Source organism: Macrobrachium rosenbergii, chromosome 5 (genome assembly GCF_040412425.1).
Source record: "Macrobrachium rosenbergii isolate ZJJX-2024 chromosome 5, ASM4041242v1, whole genome shotgun sequence".
Taxonomy (NCBI): domain Eukaryota; kingdom Metazoa; phylum Arthropoda; class Malacostraca; order Decapoda; family Palaemonidae; genus Macrobrachium; species Macrobrachium rosenbergii.
Window position 1 is genome coordinate 5,070,918 of NC_089745.1, and position 22,669 is coordinate 5,093,586.

The 22,669-nt window shown below is 35.5% G+C and overlaps 1 long non-coding RNA gene across 1 annotated transcript in view; it reads right to left on the reverse strand.

Annotated features, from left to right (window-relative positions):
- Nucleotides 1-22,669, reverse strand: part of LOC136838464 (uncharacterized) — a 319,579-nt gene that overhangs the window by 56,205 nt on the left and 240,705 nt on the right. The window contains exon 2 of the long non-coding RNA XR_010852998.1: nucleotides 15,480-15,515. This is a non-coding gene — a long non-coding RNA (uncharacterized lncRNA). The remainder of the gene's footprint in view (nucleotides 1-15,479; nucleotides 15,516-22,669) is intronic.

The window sequence follows — 22,669 nt, forward strand, 5'->3', positions numbered from 1 at the left end:
TTTGACACTTGTATTCACGACGAATAAAGTGCTATTAATTCCTGGTATCGGCAGGTGCAGGTTGCTACTATTTACAATGAATGATATCCTAAGAGTATACTCAAAATATCTGACCGTAATAACTTATATATACGTTGTACCTGGACTTGGTGGGACGGCTAAGTGAGCCCTAGGCTGGAATTCAACAGGAATCAGACCTATACAATTTACAGGGAGACGAGGAGGTCAAGAAGACACCCTTTGTAGTAATAAAAAAATCCTCACAATAAAAATGAAAAAAACTTGACACACGCAAAATAAATACATATGTTTGCACATACAAACACACATACACATATGTGCGTGTGTTCTTGTGTGTTCGTATGTGCAAATGTATGTATTCATTTTATGTGTGTAAAGTTTTTTATTTTTATTTTCAGGATATATATATATATATATATATATATATATATATATATATATATATATATATATATATATATATACATTTAATATATACATTTAAAACAGTATATATATATACATATATATACAGGATATATATACATATACATATATATATGCACATACCATATTCCCAACAAAAATTATGTGACGTGTTTTGCTATGTTTGGTACACAGCGTGAATTATACCTACTCCGAAAACAGTATATTTTCTTTGGGTATAATACAAATAGCATTTCTTATGAAATTAACGCCACATACACTGTACTTCATATCAAAATACTGTATATGCCTAGTTTGTGAAAATTGATAAATCTAATACCCGTGACAGCATCGCTGATTTTTCACTGCAACACAGTTATAGGTAATGCCATTGAAATGCAATAGAAATATAGCCTATTGTTCAATAAAATAAACATAAAATGACAATAATGATGATGATGATAATTGTCTTAGGGGTCTGATAAGTTTAAAAACAAAGTATGTCGCGTAAGAACTAAAGCTTGAATTAATAATAAAAATAGTACTTTACCTTCATTAAAAATTTAAGGTTGTGTTAATTGAACTCCTCTAATTCTCCCGCTGTTATGTAGCATCACCTCTTTATTAAGTTTCATTTAGTAGGAATAATCAGTACTGTATCATGAACAGTTTACAGCAGTGGCTCTCACGTAGGAATAATTAGTACTGTATCATACAGTTTAAAGCAGTGGTTCTCAATCTTTTTTGAGTTATGGCTCCAAACAGTATTTGTAGACCTTTTCTTAAAAGAGTGTATTCACAGCTTAAGAATATTTCCGTGACAGACTTCTCCGAAAATAAAGTTGCTACATTTTGGAAAAATCTGTGGAAAGTAAAAATTGACTGAACTGAATTTAATTGACAGTAATAGGTTTGAAAGGTGTATCAGGAGGAAAACCTCGCAGTTGCACTATGAATCAGTTGTTAGGAGAGGGTGGAAAGTATGATGGAAGAAAGAGAATACGAAAGGAAGTAGAGTGAAAGGAACGAAAGGGGTTGCAGCTAGGGGCCGAAGGCACGCTGTAAAGAACCTTCAGGAATGCCTACAGTGCACCGCGTGAAGTGCATTGACGGCGCTACCCCCCCTACGGTGGGGAAAGTAAAAATAACCTAACGTAAAAATAATTGTAACCACGTACAAACTAAGTTGTATCTACCATTCATAGTTAAATTTCGAAATGTTTCAAAATTATAACTGCAGAACCTAAAAAGTTTTCGGAGTATATAACTTAAAAAATACAAAAAAATTAGCAGAGAGAAGTTCTAACTCTTAATGAATAAAGGGAGTGAATGTATCTGACAAAGAGAAATAGTAACAGTAAGAAATATGGTAAATTTGCAACAGTTTGAAAGGAAACAAAAGCATCTACAAGAAGAAGCAATACGAGAATCATCATTAATGAATGTGACAGGAATTTCCTTTGTTATCTCCTCTTAAAAGGTGATCCGTCTTCTCCTACATTTTTTGTAATAAGTTAAGAAGGAAACAAAAAAATAAAAGAACAGTTTTTTGGCTTCTTATTATGATGGATCTCATAAGGAACGAAAGAAAACTAAATAAAAGAAATGCAGTAAACATTTGAATAAATATACATGAAATAACTAAAATGGAAAACTCGCGTCTTACTACGGCGATTCTCACACGAAACAAAAGCCCCAACCCCCCAAAAAATAAAAGACGAAAGAAAATAAATGAAAAGAGAAGCAGACAAAACGAAACGCTGCTATTAGATTAAGAACCACTAAAATCTTCCCCAGAGGGAATGACGAACGCCATCTTGCCAAGACCACTGGAAGCGATTCCACTTACCCTCGAAATTTGACATGAAGAGAGACATGAGATGGCTGTGGTTTCTTTCATGGCTATCAACCGGAGGATACGAACGCCCCAAATGACGATGGATCCTGTATTACATTTTCCCCCCGTGAATCTAAAACTGATCTGCCAGAACAAACAGCTCGTGATTGGTGCGGAGAGAAAATGTGTCATAAAAAAAAAAAATTGCAATTTACGATACATCATTCGGAGGGGATGGAAATTGTTTACGACGCAATTACAGAGTATTTACCAAGGTTGCAATAGAGGAGCGAAGGACAAAGGATTTCTGCTGTGCGCTTCAATTACATTTCCCAATAAAATCTATGATATGGGGTGTATTAATTAAGGGATTTCAACGCTGACTCAAGTAGTGATCTCTCACAAAGCCACACTTGCATGATAGGAATTACCCTTACACAAAGAGGGTTTTTTATGTTTGTACAAAATACACAAATAGCAAGATGAAAATTGCATAAACATTACACAAACAAATTCAAGGATACTATATTCGCGTCGCATATGACAACAAATACGTAATTATCGAAGTATTCAAACATAAAATGAAAACCATGACAAGTTTTCTAAAGCAATTTATCGGAAATTAATTCCTGCTGCGGTGTACTACATCATAAAGGGTCATAAAATTAAAGGGTTCGATAGTGGGTATTATAATGACTCTCTCTCTCTCTCTCTCTCTCTCTCTCTCTCTCTCTCTCTCTCTCTCCACTGAAAATGCAACAAAGCCTTCCATTCTGCAAGGCGGTATCATCAGCATACTTAAATGGCAAAAATTAAGTTTACTTCTACCAGAACGATACTGATACTGACCAAGCAATAGTAAACGATACGTATATACTGGTACAGGATACTATCGTAATATACTGAATAATGGCAAAAAAATATTTCTTAATAAAACCGGGAAGATGAAGGTTTAACAATTAAGGAATTTCAACACTGACTCAAGTAGTGACCTCGTGCGGCTACGTCCTACAGATATTGAATCACATATTATGAACCAAAAATAGTGATCCACTGCTATGTTTTTTACTGGTGAAAGTATTTAACGAATAAAGAAAGCGATTCAACTCTCACCAATACACTATCAGTATTTTCGGCGATTGCTATTACCTTCAATTTCGTGCAATGACCATCAAGGAAGAGTTATGGACAAATTTACAAAATTCTCCAGGTAAAATGATATAAGGGACGCGTGAAAGCTGTGTTGCACGTCAAACTTTGGTGATTTTTGTTGAAATTATTTTTCTATGGCACAAAATCACATGTTGTCTACTGCATTACACTAAAGCTACTTTATCTAAATAGAAATTAAGTAATATATATATATATATATATATATATATATATATATATATATATATATATATATATATATATATATATATAAATATAATATATATAATGTTTTTAATAACTTGATTAAACGAAGAATAATTTCTGCTGGAAAAATATCACGCAAATGAACAAAGCAAAATAAATGTCAAAATTAAAATCATAAAATAAAAAAATAAATAAACAAATTTAAACATATAATTGAATCAATATTTCTGAGTAATGCCAACTTTTTCTTTCAGTTAAAGAAACCATCTATATATATATATATATATATATATATATATATATATATATATATATATATATATATATATATATATATAATTTTTTTAACTGGGAGGCCCCGCACACCCCGTCAAAATCCAATGACCACCGAAAATTGACCCCCTGTCCCAATTGCTCTCGATATTAGGCAAACCAAAACCAACCCCCAATAAACATAAAAGAAAGACGAAGACCAAATGTTTAAACTAAAATGGAGAAATGGCGAATTCAATCCTCCCTTTTTTTTAACAGGGAATTGAGAATTCAATTCCCTTTATGGGCCATTATTTCAGGGGATCTAATTCTGTTTGTAATCTGTTTAGCTACCGCAAAATCCCCCCGCGGCTCCCCGCTGCCCTCGATTCCCGTCTTCAATATCCTTGTCGAAACATCTGTTGCGGGAGGCAAGGGCAGACCTTGTGGGACCCCGGCCTGAGTTACTACAGTGCAGGAGGCGGTGTGCTTTTCGGTCTCTCTCTCATCTCTCCGGTGAAGGATGATGTCCCGAGTATCCTTCGTCCTCTGGTCGTTAAGTCGTCTATTCTGCTTTTATTGCCTCCTCCTCCTCCTTCTCGTCGTCCTCCTCCTATGCCTTGCCTGTTTTATCATTCTTCATCCTCGCCTCTTTTTTTTTTTTCTTCGCCTCCTCCTCCTCTTTATTCTTATTATTACTTCTCGTTTCATCATCTCGTTTCCTTTCACGTTCTTCTACTTCTTCTTCTTTTGATATTCCTCTTCTTTTCATTTCATCATATTTCCTACCATTACTATTATTATCATATGCGTATATGCACATGCATAAGTACATATATAATACAGTAATGTATGTATATATATTAAATATATATATATATATATATATATATATATATATATATATATATATATATATATATATCTCTTTTTATATATATATCACATATTACATAAGTTATAATACAGTATAATATACAATAAAATACTATAACTTATAAAAAATAAAAATAATTTCAAATCTATCTAAATACAAGTATCATAAGTACAAAAAGTTCATCAATCATAATAAAAAAATCTCGAATATTAGATGGCAATCAATGTCAAATACATAAACAATATCATATGATGCTTACATAACAATACTGAGGATAAATAAATAAATAAATCAATAAATCAACATAAAATAAATACAACTTTAAAACTCTGAAATGTGATAAATTTAGTAGTTAAGACTCACCGACGTCCTACCAACTCCTCTTGCTAAATTTGAAATGGAATGGAATGGAATATAAAGTTTAGGCCAAAGGCCAAGCACTGGAACCTAAGAGGTCACTCATCGCTGGATAGGAAATTGAGAGTAGGAGGTCTGAAAGGTGCAACAGTAGGAAAACCTCGCAGCTGCACTATGAAATAACTGTTAGGAGAGGGTGCATAGCAAGATGGAAGAAAGAGAATATGAAAGGAGGTACAGTAACAGGAATGAAAGAGGTTGCAGCTAGGGGTCGAAGGGACGCTGCAAAGAACCATTGGTAACGCTTACAGTGCACCCCGTGAAGTGCACCGACAACACTACCCTCCTACGGGAATCGATAGTTTAAGGGAACAAAATTAGCAATAAAATCAACGACCTTTCCATATCAATAAAAGGAAATATTCTCAGGAAATTAATAAAGCGTCTTTGTGGGCTAACAGGTGGTGGATGTTAAACGATTAATTTCGCATAAGATATAAAAAAAAAAAACTTTAAAGCGGTACTGACTGGTTAGGAGGTCAGTGAGGACAAGTTAATGGCTTAACTGGCACAGTTTCAGTTAGAGAGAGAGAGAGAGAGAGAGAGAGAGAGAGAGAGAGAGAGAGAGAGAGAGAGAGAGAGAGAGAGTTCTCATTCTGTTTAAAAGAACGACTAAATTTTGTATATTAAAAAATGGAAGCAGAGGTTCTACATTAACAGCAATAATAAAAGAACGACAGGAGGTTTTGTATGTTAAAAAATGCCGAGAGAGAGAGAGAGAGAGGTTCTACATTAACAGCAATAATAAAAAGAACGACATGAAATTTTATATTAAAATGTTAAAAAATGTAGAGAGAGAGAGAGAGAGAGAGAGAGAGAAGAGAGATGAGAGAGGTTCTAACATTAACAGCAATAATAAAATGAACGACAGGAAGTTTTAGGCTATATTAAAAAAAGCCAAGAGAGAGAGAGAGAGAGAGAGAGAGAGAGAGAGAGAGAGGGGTTTACATAAACAGTAATAAAAAGAACGACAGGAAGTTTTGTATATTAAAAAATGCAGAGAGAGAGAGAGAGAGAGAGAACCCTGAAGTAAACGCGAACAACTGGCATTAAAAATGCAATTGCGCAATGCATTAACGGAATGGGCGGGGATTTGTGGGGGGGGGTTGACAAACCTCCCCGGGCCATTCATTTTCACGAAAAACAGGTTCTAAAAGAGGGATTAGAAGCCCCATTGATGGCTGCTGTGGAGGTGGTAGGGGAAAAGAGAGGGAAGGAAAGGGGGAGGGGAGAGAAAGAGGGCAGTTACAGATACCCAAGCGGTGGCCCCCCCCACCCTCATCCCATTCCAGCATCCGCTGTGGCGCAATCGGGCATCGTCGGGCTTCTGGCATCCTCTTTTTCATTTACGCGACGAACGGAGATACAATTAATGTTAATGTAAACACGAGAATTCTGTAGCCAAATTTTGAAATGAAAGGAGTCGTACTGTATTTTTTTTTTTTTTGCACATATGATTATTTTTTTATCAAATTCACATAAATCTATAAGTCAGAAATAAAAAAAACCAAATCCTAAGATCAACTACTGTATTGTTAAATTCAAAGTAATTAATTCCAGGGAAGATAAACTTGAGCTGGTAAAAACAGGTCGTTGTGGCTTTTCAGAATTACATAAATGTACAGTATGCATGTGTGTTCATTATATATATATATATATATATATATATATATATATATATATATATATATATATATATATATATATATATAAACAAGAGGAAACGTTGTTTAAAATCTGACTGAAATATTTAGATGCAAAGAGAGAGAGAGAGAGAGAGAGAGAGAGAGAGAGAGAGAGAGCGCAGGGGGTGGTGAGGAGATGGAGCCTGTCTCGCAATCAAGGGACAAAAGACAACGCAGGCTCACTAGATTTCCGAGCATTAAAATATCCTTCACAGCGTCCTTCTGATCGCTTAATGACCCAACCTCAGGATCAAAGGATATGGGTCTGGACGTCATAAGAGCCTAATCAGCACTAAATAGCTCCAAATGGAGCAATTATCTCCGAAATTACCCATTAATATCACCGCGGGGCTGCACGACCAACCCAAGGTGAAGTAGAAAGAGAGAGAAAAAAAAAGAGAGAGAGAAAAAAAAAGAGTGAAAGGGGTATAGGCCTAGATTCCTACAATCATTACCGAGTGCTAATTACAAGGGCGGAGAGGAAGTGCCCGAAGGATCTCCTTGACCAAATGTTACACGAAGGATCTCGTGTGTATGCTTCGGGTAGGATATAATCATTTGTTTGATCGCTCGTAGTAGAGTTGTTTCAATATTAGGCTTACAAGGACGACCAGTTTGTTTGTTTTTCTTTCTTTCTATTTTTTACGCTTTTCTCTCCGTTGACGATTTATTTTATTCAAGACCACATTATATGTACAAAGAAACTATTATATGTATATATATATATATATATATATATATATATAGTATATGTATATATATATATATATATATATATACTAAATATATATATAATATAAGGCATAATAAATCTGTCATTATTTAGGAGAGACAAATAGTCTGGTTTAATTTAAAACAAAGAATCATTTGAAAATTCAAAATAAGGGCAAATAGTCTCTTTAATTAAAAACAAAGAACCATTTGAAAATTCAAACTCTCTCTCTCTCTCTCTCTCTCTCTCAATGTACGTTGCCTTCAATAATAATTTACTTAACATAAATGCATTTTCTATTTTCATAACATCCGCTACTGCCAAAATCATCACTTCGCAGTCAGCGTATCACAGTCGACAGCGAAAGCGACCACTAGTATTTGAACAAAGGCATTCACCATCTCTGCCCTATTTCGAAAAGTGCAAACGGAAAGAACCAAATGACAAAAAAAAAAAAAAAAAAAAAAATGATCGCTCCCAAGTTATACGACAACTGACAATCACAGCCAATTACAAATATTAGCCGAAGGAACGCATTCATTACGCTCATTACAGCATTTGACAACATGGCTCCCGTTCGATAGGCGCGGACGAGCCACACTCCGGATATATTTTCTTTAAATAAGAATCATTATCCATTATTTCTTATCACTCCCATTAGCGTCATCATTGTCATTAATGCCACCGTTACTGGACTTATCTGCCTCTTCGCAACCGAGGCACAAGGTAATGGCATGTTATGATTTAATTCGATTTTCCCGAAACACATTAGCGGTTAGCGCAAGAATGTATTGCGGCGCAATTAAATGCGCAAATTGCAAACTCAGCGCGATCTTGCAATTCCTGTCGATTTACGGTCCCGGATGTTTACGAGGCCGAGATATAAAAGGCGCCTAACCGAAGGGTTATTGGAAGTACAATGTATATGTGTAATTCACGTAATTATCAAACGTGTGTTCTCCTATAAAACATATTCGATTAAAGATATCGGTAAAAATGACCGAGATATCGATAAAAAAAAACGGTTCGGTACAGGGTATCGAGAAAATACCCTCTGATTACCCCATACGAAAGGCGTCCATACCCATATAAACTGGAGGGGCACAGCGACACTTTTAAAAGACCATCTATTCCACGCAATCCAATACCAGGTCCCCCCCCCCTTTCCCCCTTAATGGTACCGAGGGGGATCCTTCTACCCCGCAGGACAACCCTCAAGCAAATGGTGGAAAAATGATGAAGGCTCGGGGGGGTTTTCATTGGGAGGGGAGAGGGGAGAGAGAGGGGATGGAAGAGGGGGGGGAGTAGACCACCGTAACCACCTCTATCTCCATCACCAACCCTATCTTCCCCCACCCTCACTCCTCTTTCGAATAAACCCAATCCCCCTTCCAACCTCTTCTTCCACTCCACTTCAACCTGACCCCCCCTGAAATGAAGCACACCCTCCACTCTGAATTAATACGCCCTGCTCCCCTCCCCGAAAAAAGACCTTGTAGTCGACCCGTTACGAAAATCATCTGGGCGCCGTAAGTCTATCACGGATCGAGTGGGTCCTTCGGTGTGATAGATGATACCCGATATAAGGATCCCCGGGACACGGAGACAGCTTGTCCTAATGAATTCCCACATGTATCATCGTCAGGCCCGTAACTGATACTCCCCACCCTGGGGAAGGGGAGGGGAGAGGGGAAGGAGGGAGGGAGGAAGGGGAATAACTCAAAGAGACCACGAACGACGCTGATCAAGCGCTTGGAAGGATGACGATCTCCCACCTCCTACACTAACCCCCCCTCCCTAACCCCTTCTCCCATGGAAGGACTCTTGCTTCAAGGACCTCATAAAGGAGAAAAAGAGATCACATCCGTGCTCAAGAGGCCTGGCAGGTGTTGTGTGTGATGAATACCTGGGCGTAGAGGTGATATCTAATACACCTTAGTGAGTATTCGGACATTGAAACCCATACATGCATATGAAAACTTTAACACGTAGGAAATGCATAGTTGAACGGGCGTGCGTTATATTGGACGTGATATATATATATATATATATATATATATATATATATATATATATATATATATATCTATATATATATATATATATATATATATATATGAATGTCTTTTCTGTAATACTACAGTGTAATATGATATAAAACATTTATACCATTTATTTACACTTTTTGCCCCTGATCACTGGGGCACAGAAGCGTGCCCGAAATATATGGTTTCAACGTTTAAATAGTGTTTATATGGGCTCCCTCCAAAAACAAAAAATGGGCGTATCATGGAAAATGCTTTAAATGGCATGAATATACCTTTCTGAGTCCTCAAGATGCCTCTACACAAAGAAACGCCCAGTCATCCTTGCCACTGCCACATTTCTTTATAATTCATACCTAGCCAATGAAGTGTATCATTTCTTTACTGATTTCAGATTTCTTTGAATTTAAATAAAAACAAACATATAAATAATCATGTCTTTTAACAAACAAAGAAAGACAAAGACCTAATTTGTGGACGAACCTTCAATAATATTCTTGTGAGTTTCTTTATCGGGAAAAATATTTTGGTCTCCAATGAAAATAAAAAAAAAAATATTACATTTATGTTGAAATGCTCTAGGATCGAAATTCTGTCAAAACTGGTCACCTGGCAAAATCATGTGGTCCACAAAATAGTAATGAAATAAATAACTGGGATGTTGGTAATGAACTATGGGACCCAATTTCTATGAATTTGGTCATATAGAAAATATTATAGTCTAGAAAGACAATTTACGCTTAATGGTCTCTTAAACTACTCATTAACAAATAAGGAATGCAGTTCATAAAAACAGCCACAACTGAACCTAATAATAATAATAATAATAATAATAATAATAATAATAATAATAATAATAATAATAATAATTCTCAATTCTCATTGTTTCCTAAGGACTAAAACGAAAATTAAAATCAACATTGGCATTGTCGTCTATAATGTATAGGCTAATGAAATCCACATAAAGATCTGAACTCTTACCGATCTCAGTCATAATAACAAACCTTATTTTGTCAAGTACAGCAACCAGTTTAAAGTGCATAAACACCGTAGGAGGCTAGTGCCTACAGTGTGACCTCATGCAGTGCACTGTAGGCATTATTTAAGGCTCTTTGTAACGTGCCTTCGTCCCCTAGCTGCAATCCCTTTCGTTCCTGTTATTGTACCTCCTTTCATATTCTCTTTCTTCCATCATACTTTCCACCCCCTCCTGACAGTTGATTCATAATGCAACTGCGAGGTTTTCATCCTGTTACACCTTTCAAACCTTTCACTGTCAATTCCCGTTTCAGCGCTGAATGACCTCATAAGTCCCAGTGCTTGGCCTTTGGCATAAATTCTATATCCACAATGCATAAAATTTAGCAAATAGAATATGCGAGATGGCGTGGCTAGCCTGGATGGGCAAACACTCCACTGTAAATGGGGATTAGAGAAAACAGTATTTGCATATGCTTAAAAGCTTTCAAAACAAAGAATTTACACGAGAACATTGTTTGAAGATACATGAAGTTTTTTCATCATACACAAGGACATGAACCCTTCATAAGAGTGTTGTCTTAACCAATTAAACTTGCTGTTAAATAAAACTGGAGTTTCAAGAAATGATAAAAACTGTATATGTACACATGTATAATGCTGGAGAGGCGGAAGAGCCTGCCATAATAGCACGCTGGGCAGTGTTCATAGTATAATGGCCTCTGATGAGCTAAAGATATTCAGCTTTTTAAATATAAGTACATGCAGGAACTGGTGACGTGTGTGTATGTATATGTGTATGTATATATGTATGTATAATATATACTATATATATATATATATATATATATATATATATATAATCAACACACAATCATATGTGGAACAGAAATAAATTTTTGATATATATATTGGTTACAGCGGTCTCTGTCTTTCATTTGTAGATCTGAGTTGATCCTGAAGTGAGTCAGAAATATATATATATATATATATATATCAATATACATATATATATGGAACAGAAATATATTTTTAAATATTATATTGGTTATATATATATATATATATACAAGATATAGGTTATCTATATGTGTGAAATGTACATGTGTGTGTGTGTGTGTGTGTGTGTGTGTGTGTGTGTGTGTGTGTGTCCTCAAGCACCCGTGCATATACTGTATATATGACCTTCCACTCCACTTTCCAGAAACCCGAAAAACCTTTACAATAAAAACAGCTTTGCCTGAACAAAGACAGAACAAAAGATGGAATACCAGACCGAAGTGTATCCCTTGTTCGACAGACCAGACTCAATATGCAGCGTAAATAGATAAACTGGTTCCTTGAGTGGTGCCATTGAGTTAAAAATGGAGAAAATAAAAAAAGCTCCTCAAAGGGGAAAAAAAAAAAAAAACTTAAAGCAAAGAAAGAGACATATTACTCTTGATTGAACGGAGGGCTGGCGACATATAGAAAACGGGCAGGGACAAAGGCTCTATGGGAGACTCCGCTAGACTTTACCATTTCTTTGGAATGTTTGTTCAAGCTATGAGAATTTCCCAGGTAAATGTGTCTCCTTGTTTCCCTTTCCCCCACAAGAATAAAATAAAAAGTGGACGGGATTGCTAGGCCTAATATCTCACAGTGTCTTTGACGGGCGGCGGAATTTCTTATAAGGGAGGGCGGGGGTGGGTGGGAGGGGGAATCGTGAGCATAAAAGGTCGCTTTAGTCTTTCATCCGAAAAGGGAGACTTTTTTTAAATGGGACCTTAGTCGCATCGGCCTAAAAAGAGGAGGACGCAATGTCGAGGTGATGTACTCGCGGCTCGGGATGAAATTCCACACGATGATGATACATTATGATTGGAATGAACGTTGAGAGAGAGAGAGAGAGAGAGAGAGAGAGAGAGAGAGAGAGAGAGAGAGAGAGAGAGAGAGAGAGAGAGTTTTCCACTCTGGCAAAGTACTTTCTGCCTCTTATCGCCGTGTACAAAAGTACATAAAAATGGACACACAAATCTTTAGAATCAAAAAACACATCTATACTGAGAACACTTGAAACCATGCTATATAATATTTCCAGCGTATTTATTTTGACAATTAAAACTGTGAATGCAGCTAAATAAACGAAAACCTTACAACCATTTAAGCAGAACCTTAACTACAACAACTTTCCTTGCAAAGCATAAAACTAAATATACCCCAGAAAAAAAAAATAAAAAACAAAGAAATAACATCCACCCTGCTGAACAACATTTTAAAAATTCTCAGTACTTCTCTCATACATACGAAGACAGAATTAAATATAATATTTTAAACTTTTCTGACTTATCGAGATGGTTCGAAAATATGTCCTCAATGCTTGTAAAATTATAATTATGTCATATTCTGTGTTCTAGGCCAATGCTGCACCACATAAATGCTTTACACCGTACAGAAAACATATCACATGAATTCATGTTACATCTACAAACTTTATAAAAAAAAAAATACTCTGCATTATCCTTAACTCCATCGCACGCGCGAGAGCGCCTACTACACGCATGCACACACACACACACATACACCGCACTAACAATCACAAACAAGTCCCTTTTTCCACGCAACTGTTCTTAAGAAGTAATATCTTTCAAACGAGACACTTCTCCCAATCATAAAGGGTTAAATGAGAAGGCATCAAACCTACCGTTTATCCACTTAAAGGCAGATCCTGCCAAATGACAGGTCATTTGCCAAAGCGAAGGACACGGCCGCTGGGTCGTTTTGGGCACAAGATTTCATTTTTTAGCCTTGGGTCAGCCGCGCTAAATTGCCCGGGCACGACTTTCTGCTCGATGGACTGCGGCCTCTCTGTGTCTTGGTACTCCATTATTTGTGGATGCAGTGTTGAGCTCTTTTAAATCATTTTTAGTTTTCTGTAAAAGAAAACTGTTGTGCCGGCTTTGTCTGTCCGTCCGCACTTTTTCTGTCCGCCCTCGGATCTTAAAAACTACTGAGGCTAGAGGGCTGCAAATTGGTATGTTGATCATCCATCCTCCGATCATCAAATATACCACACTGCAGCCGTCTAGCCTCAGTAGTTTTTATTTCATTTCAAGTTAAAGTTAGCCATAATCGTGCTTCCGGCAACGATATAGGATAGGCCACCACTGGGCCGTAGTTAAAGTTTCATGGGCCCCGGCTCACACAGCATTATACCGAGACCAACAAAAAGATAGCTCTATTTTCGGTGGCCTTGATTATACGATGTACAGAAAACTCGATTGCGCCAAAGAAACTTCAGCGCATTTTTGGCTTTTTTTTAATTGCTATAATTTCCTTTATTATTATTCAGTAAACTAAATGGATTCAGTGTGCTGAACACTTCTGATTATTTATTTTTCAAAATGATTATAATATCCATTATTATTATTCAGTAAATCATGCGGATGCAATACTGAACACTTTTATCTTTTTTTCAAAATGATTATCATTACCTTTATCATTATTATTCAATAAAGTAATAATAATTATTATTTTTGCTGACTGGAAGGAGGCCCTCTTTTAAACATGTTTCAAAATCATTGCTGCATCAGCTGATTTTAATTTGTAGTCAGTTTTTCAGTCTTCATAATCAATATTTCTCTGCTGATTGTTCGTAAATATTAATTGGGATGAATGAAAGACTACCTACATATTAAACTTGGCTGATGCAGCAACAATTTTCAACTCATGTTTTATTATTATTATTATTATTATTATTATTATTATTATTATTATTATTATTATTATTACTTGCTTGGGAACTGGTTGCTTTTATTATTTACAAATCAGAAATCCCCCCGCCTCCCCCCAAAGAAAAAAGTAAAAAATGCACCGGAGTTTCTTGGGCACAATCAAGTTTTCTGTACAGCGTATAATCAAGGCCACCGAAGAAAGATTTATTTTTTGGTGGTCCATGAAACTTTAACCACGAACCGGTGGTGGACTGTCCTGTATCGCTGACAGAGCCGCGGTTATTTCTGACTTTAACCTTAAATAAAATAAAAACTACTGAGGCTAGAGGGCTGCAATTTAGTATGTTTGATGATTGGAGGGTGGATGATCAACGTACCAATTTGCAGCCCTCTAGCCTCAGTAGTTTTTAAGATCTGAGGGCGGAGAAAACTAAAAAATTACCAATATGGCCTCAGCACCATAATCAAGCCTCCATAGGTTTTCGTTAAAATCTCGTCTAGATATGGTCATTAAACCTAGGTCTTCACCAAAACTAATACTTATAAGATTGGAGCTGTAATGGTCATTATGATACCTAACATTCCAGAAAACAAGTCAATGAATAGTTAATACACATATGGAGCTTTTGTTGTAGTTGCTGCTGTTGGTTGTGTAGTACAAAGGACTCTTTCTGCTTGCATGCCAGAATAATAATAATAATAATAATAATAATAATAATAATAATAATAATAATAATAATAATAATAATACTATTATTATTATCATTATTATTATTATATTATATAAATAATAATAATTATTATTATTATTATTATTATTATTATTATTATTATTATTATAAGAACGTGCTTCCTCTATATTATCTCTAACGCCCTAGAAGACGTTCTTAAGGGCACAATTCGTTTGCAGATAACAAAATTAATCACGCCAACAATCACGCCAACATCAAAATGGTTAGTTAGGTTCAAGTTTTGCAAAGTATGATACGCGTTGGTGATTTCAACCAACACTGGATCCTACTTTCGAAAATGGGATGTGATAATGTTACCACAGTCAATGTTATAAAAAATCAATAAATCATATAATAGAATTATATACTTACACAAAGCAAAAGTACGCAAGCTAGCAGATAATAACCAAAGAAAAATACACAATAAAAAGCAAACAATAAGTTTACCTCCATCTTTTTGGTCCATTTTTTCTTCGCAGTTTTCTGTAAAGAAAAAAAAAAGTCTTTCAGTCACTTGTTTAAAAAAATACATCTCATGACACAACTTGGTAAAAAACTAATATGAAATTCAGTTAAAAATAATACTTATAAAATTACATTAAACTTAATCAACCTTAAACAGGTAAAATCTAATAAATAAACCCAAAACTATGAGAAAGTATGGTAGCTTAGATAAATCCTGTTTTACTTTACTTAGACTTTTGATATATTATGGTACATCTCATTAGAGATGCTTAACAAAACTTCAGGAATTTGACCGAGAAACTTCATAAACAATCGAAACCGACAGATTCCTCGTACAATTAAGAAAATCTAAGATGAATTTTTATGGAAAGCCAGTTTCTACCAGAGAGTGAATAAAAAATGTGAGCTGCCTGCATGTAATAATCATTCACTCTCTTCTGGGATTCCCTGTGGCCCATTACCACTCTACCCAGACTCCTAAAGTCTGCTGCAACTTCCAGTAAGGCTCGGTTCCTATTCTTTTTTATGAACTAGTCCCAGAATTTACTATTCATTATACAAAACATGCAAATTTTTTCCGCAAAAGTTGCTCATCAAATCTGCTGCAACTTTGTGTGTGTTTTTTTTTTATAGGAACCACTCCCAAACGTTCCTCATTAAGTTGCAGGCCATGGATGATTATAAAATGTCCGGACATTTGTTTGTAAAGCTAAAATTCTCTCAACAGACAAGAGAAATTCAAAATCAAGTGATTCCCACGAAACAACAAAGGGAGACTGAGATTCTCAATAAATCTTCTCCGCAAATTCTCGCATATCCGGAAGACATTTACGATCCCTGAATGCATATTCACAGGAGAAAAAAACGGCGCCCCAATCATCCCTTGCATTATTCTCACAAACCTTCCAAGATTTTAACAAAAGCGGTATGGAAATTTACCAGGAAAATAAAAAGCTAATTCGCCCTGGGAGTGAAAGATGTCAATCTTGAGCATAACAGAGGATTTTCACAGAAACCGAATATTTTCCCACAGGACCTCCGCTTCGTAATAGAACTACCCCCCAATTATCTATATCACAAAACACTGAATACCATCAATGCACTGCTTTCACCTTAAAAGCACATAACAAGACAAACTTAGGCACCTTTTTTTCTTCATTTTTTTCATACCTAAATACTTGTTGTCGCTTTCCCCCTCCCAAAAGAGTCTTGTCGAATAACCACTGTACAGGGAGCGTGAGAAGGGAAGGAGGGGGAGGGGGGAAGGTGTGAGGAGAGGGGAGAGGGGGGGAGAGGGTGTTGGTCTTACGTGTCCCAGCCTGACCTTTCTCATGACCCGGTCAAATGAGGGCCGAAAATACAAACGCGGAAAAGCGTTCGACAACACCGCGTAAAAACGCGAGCAGCCCCAAAAACACGCTGAATGAACCAGCGCCGCCTTTCTCTGCTTCTTCTTCTTCTTCCGTAATCGCCCCAAGAATGCGAAGTCATCAGGTTTTATCCGTGGGAAGATCCAGCTTTTGTTGCTATGATTATTTCTTTCTCTTTTCTTCCGATGCACTTTCGTGACAAAGGTTCCATCCACACTTGGGAGAGAGAGAGAGAGAGAGAGAGAGAGAAAATTGAATGACACAATCAGGTGCTTCAATGCTTTCGTGAAAATCACGAAAAATAATCTTTATTCTTTGGTTTCTCCCTCTATATATCTTTTTAATATTTCTCCTCCTTTTCATTATACTTCTCTCGTTTTTTGTGTTCCTCCTCTTTCACACAGGAGTATTCTACTCTGAAGAATGCCCAATTTATCTGATATAATAGCTACATCAATGCCAAGGAAGACAAAGGATTTCATTTTGTTCGTTCGTCTAATATGGGGACGCAAATTTTATTCAAAACATTTTGCAATAAGACGATGTTTAACACTCCATCAATACCGGAATGTAAAAATATTTTCAGATGATGCCACTTTCAGTGAGCAATTAATCACTCGTAGACCAATAAGTGGATGAAGGTGACAACAGGAAAATAAAGGATAAAACAGTAAATTGTCTATTAAATAGACTAAAAACATTGCAATAAATTCAACATGGATAACCGTAACCAGCGTGCCATAAAATTAATTTGAACGTATTTTAATAAAACCTAAAATAATCAAATATGGGCAAAACAGTTAATTCAGTCACTGCACAAAGTAAATATCGTCATCTCTGAATAAATTAGTCTTTGAACATTTTCTTCAAGTCAGCAGAAGTGAAAAACTTTGCAAAATCATCAAGTTACAAATTAAGATGGCTGAGTTCTTATCACTGTAAGTTCAGCACTGCCGCTCACATGCTAAATAGGAATAGCATGTCAGGAAACTATGACATTTACTGATTAAATCTGAGAGAGAGAGAGAGAGAGAGAGAGAGAGAGAGAGAGAGAGAGAGAGAGAGAGAGAGAGAGAGAGAGAGAGAGAAACTCGTAAACTTTGAAAAGTACAGAGAAACATCTTGGATCTATAAGACCTGCAATAATTAATTGTCAAGTATAAGAAAAGATCAAGATTTTTTTGCTGCTTGAAGTACGAGTATATCTAAACTTACCACTAAGCTGGCTCATAACATACTAGGCCCTCCCCCCATCCGTCGCCCCCCCAACACACAGTAACCAAATTTGGAGAGGTTCATACAATGCTAAACGAATTTAGTTAGTTTCATGAATATTATTAAAGCTGTTGCTACTCTCTCTCTCTCTCTCTCTCTCTCTCTCTCTCTCTCTCTCTCTCTCTCTCTCTCTCTCTCTCTCTCTCTTTAAAAGTTAACATAGCAGGTATTAGACAATAAAAGCATAATTATGCAAAAATCTAATAACCTATCTTTTTCAACAAAGACTACGTATATGCACAGCCACAAACATTAAAATATAACTACACATGCATGATAAGAACTATTGAACTTATACCTAAACAAAATCAAAATTTTTTCCCAGTATTCAGTGCGGCAAATCTATGATTTTAACTGCATACAAAATTGCATTTACTTAACAAGATACAGCTAATATATTCGGATTCTCTTCTCACACATCACTTGGTAGAAGAAGAAGAAGAAGAAGAAGAAGAAGAAGAAGAAGAAGAAGAAGAAGAAGAAGAAGAAGAAGAAGAAGAGGAAAATTCCTTCACTAGGCCTACCCTCAAATTCTCCTCCACGCAATGGCACAGCAGATGTTAAGAGAATATCAGCCCTATTAATATGAATATCCTCCGTGGCAGGTATGTATTTAGGCACAAATGCGGTTAATGATTTGGAAAAATACTTGAAGAGGACCATTAAAGCAGCTAAAATGTGGACCCATTAAAAAAGACTAAAAAAAAAAAAAAATAAATGAAATTGGGGAGAAGAGAGAACAGGATGATTTAAGGTGCGGAATGTAGGTGACAGGTTAATGAGAATGAGCTATGAGGAGAGTCGTTAATAACCGATGACAGGGGAGTCCTCCTTGAGAGAGAGAGAGAGAGAGAGAGGATGTATGTGTTCAGTTAATAACAAGATATCGACGGTGAAACAAACATGACATTTTTTAAACTAATTAGATGATGAAATTTAATAAAATTTATAATATTATTAATAATAATATTAATAATAATAATAATTATTATTATTATTATTATTATTATTATTATTATTATTCAGAAGCGGAACCCTATTCATATAGAACAAACCCACAGGGGCCATTGACTTGAAATTCAAGCTTCAAAAGAATATGATATCCATTTAAAAGAAGTAACAGAAGGTAACGGGAAAATGAAAAATATTAATATCTATTTTCAAGATCATTTTGATAATAAAAAATTTAAGCTTATAAACATTATTGTCCTTAAAGACTTTCGAATTTCATATCCTTGAAGGTGAAGGGACTGAACTGCGCATTAAAACTGGATGATGATGAAATATTTCCTGAGTTATGTATTGTTATATCACATACATTTATTAAGATTTGTGTTTTACCATATTTCTCCTCTTATTCTTGACATTTTACAACGAATTCTATTCTCTGAAACCCTGTTCAGTAGGTGGACTGGCTGAAAATGGCCCATAGCTTATGGAATAATAATAATAATAATAATAATAATAATAATAATAATAATAATAATAATAATAATAATAATAATATCGTTGCAAAGAATGGCACTCTGTATAATGCTGAGCTTATATTGTATCAAACTGAGAAGGCGCAATATAATCTCAATGGCAACAACAGGTACCACTCTTTTCAATAATAATAATAATAATAATGTAATAATAGTAACATAACATAACTTCGGCGAGGTCACAATGACAATGAAGGCGGTCTTCGACTGCCCCAGAAAACGCGGACAATTCGTCCCACTTCCAAATCATTTCCGACCCGGCTGTTTTCCATGGAGGAGGTCGAAGTGTCTCCTACCATTAACACATACTTCCTTTTCTTTTGAGGAGGAGGGAGGAGGAGGAGGAGGAGGCCTGGTTGGTCCAACAATCATAATTTTTGTCACTAACCCATCGAGGCACGCAGAGGACGGGCCGATGACAAATATTTGCCAAGAGAGAGAGATGATGGCGATGGGTTGGAATGCAGATGCCGACAGCTGATGAAGTTTTCGCGTCTCTCTCTCTCTCTCTCTCTCTCTCTCTCTCTCTCTCTCTCTCTCCGCTTTCCGAAACAGGACGTCTGGTCTCTCTGGCCTTTTCAGATGCGAATGCGATGAAATATTTAAAAAATTTGGGGATGCATTTCAAATCATTGTTCGCGTAGGTAGGAACAAATTTGCTACAGCACTGAAAGGTTATGGAGGAGTAATTACAAAAAATGAAATACTATTAATTCATATATATATACATACATATATATATATATATATATATATATATATATATATATATATATATATATATATATATATATATATATATATATATATATATATTGGTCACTTTTACCAGACACATACGTAATTCTAATAGCCACAATGCCCTCTTAACTTCTCGAATTCTTCGCGCTTTTTTGGATATGCTTGTAACTACGAAGCCGAAAGATCCAAACGGAAGAAACTTTAAGAGCCTGTGATGGCCGGTCGCGGGATGCGAACCAACGTTACCTTAATCACAAGGAGGTCGCCATTACAATATATCCTTCATCTCTCTACAAATATTTTTTTTAGAGCCAAGTTGCATCTCGCCGAGTTTTTAACAGATCGTCCCCGAGTCTTAAGGAAAGGTATCGAGATATAATCCTAATCTATAATTGATCTCTTTGTTGAGGTCCTTCTTAAGACCTTCCTAGCAGACGGCGGCACGGCTCTCTCATGTAGGATGGAGGGGCAAATCCTAAATTGTTTATTGGGGTCAAGAAATTGTGTAGGATGCCTTAAAAAAAATCTGTCCCCCATAGAGATGACGATTTTATCCTAAATAAGGGAATGATTTTTTTCGAAAAAGGACCTCTCTCTCTCTCTCTCTCTCTCTCTCTCTCTCTCTCTCTCTCTCTCTCTCTCTGTAGAGATGACGATTTTGTCCTATATAAGGGAATGTTTTTTTTTCGGAAAAGGACCTTTCTCTCTCTCTCTCTCTCTCTCTCTCTCTCTCTCTCTCTCTCTCTCTCTCTCTCTCTCTCTCTCTCTCTCTCACACACACACACACACACTTCGAGTACAGTTTTGTATATTCTAAGTAAATCATGACCCTGACCTTTGACCTTTACTTCTATCACGTCAGTTCCTTTCCAAATATTACATAACTAACAAGTCAATCCTTTCGTATACATTCTTTCAGAAAAATAAAATTTTCTGGATATTTCAAACATTTTTCTCTACGACATAACGTCACATTTTTGACCAAGGTGAGGTATATCATGCTAAATAATTACACAATTCCAAATTTAATTTAAATTACTTGTTGATAGAGAAATATGAAATTTGTACAAGGGAGAAATATTTATGAATATTTGAGAGAGAGAGAGAGAGAGAGAGAGAGAGAGAGAGAGAGAGAGAGAGAGAGAGAGAGAGAGAGAGAGAGAGAGAGACTTTTATATGTATTGTTTTTCAAAAGGTTATTCGGGAATCAGTCTTTGGATTAGAGATTATCAGCTACACAAAAAAATACATACATACATACAAACACGCACATACATATTTATACATATATATTATATAAGTACAATGTATTTTTCAAAACGATATATATATATATATATATATATATATATATATATATATATATATATATATATATATATATATATATACATATATATATATATTGTTTCTCAAAACACAAATATATATATATATATATATATATATATATATACATATATATATATCCAAAATTATTAAATATATATATATATATATATATATATATATATATATATATATATATATATATATATATATAATCTATAATCATCAATCAATTCCAATCATCCCGACCTACGAAAAAAACACTTCACAGAGGATGAGCATTTGATTAAGTTCTTGACGAGAGAAGAAAATAAAATAAATAAAACAAATACACAGAACCCAAGAGCTAAGCACCACGATACTCAAGACCAAGTAAGGAGTATCATACATTCTTACATTTATCAGTACAGACAATTATCGCATCGGATTATGAAGGCTATGAACTTAAAAAAAAAAAGGAGCCTGAGAATATAAAAATATTAAATGAATTAAGGCAATAATCAATAGTGATGCTGAGTATTAAGATGGCGTTCAATTATGAGCTGAAAATTTATTAAAAAAGAGTAAACAAAAAAATCGGCATTGATTAAAAAACAAACAGAGTATGAACATAAAAAATAGAAATTAAGGGAAGGCCATAATCAATTGTGATATTTGAATATCAAGATGATGTTCGTTTATAGGAAAGAAATTCGTGAGAAAAGAGTAAAACAAAATACAAAAAAATGGAGAAGGACAGAAATGGAACCAAGTCCCAAAAATTCGACCAACGGCCCCAATACTTTGGCCTTCCCAAAACCCATTGTCTGAGACGGAAGAACAATCGTTGAAATTCTAGAGGTCATTCCAACCAGTAGGGAGATGAATACCACATTCTAAAGATGGGAAGGAAGATGGAAAAGGGACGGGGAGGGGAATGGAAAGGGAGAGGGAGGAGGACCAAGTCTTGTAAAGAGGCAATCCTCCATCAAAC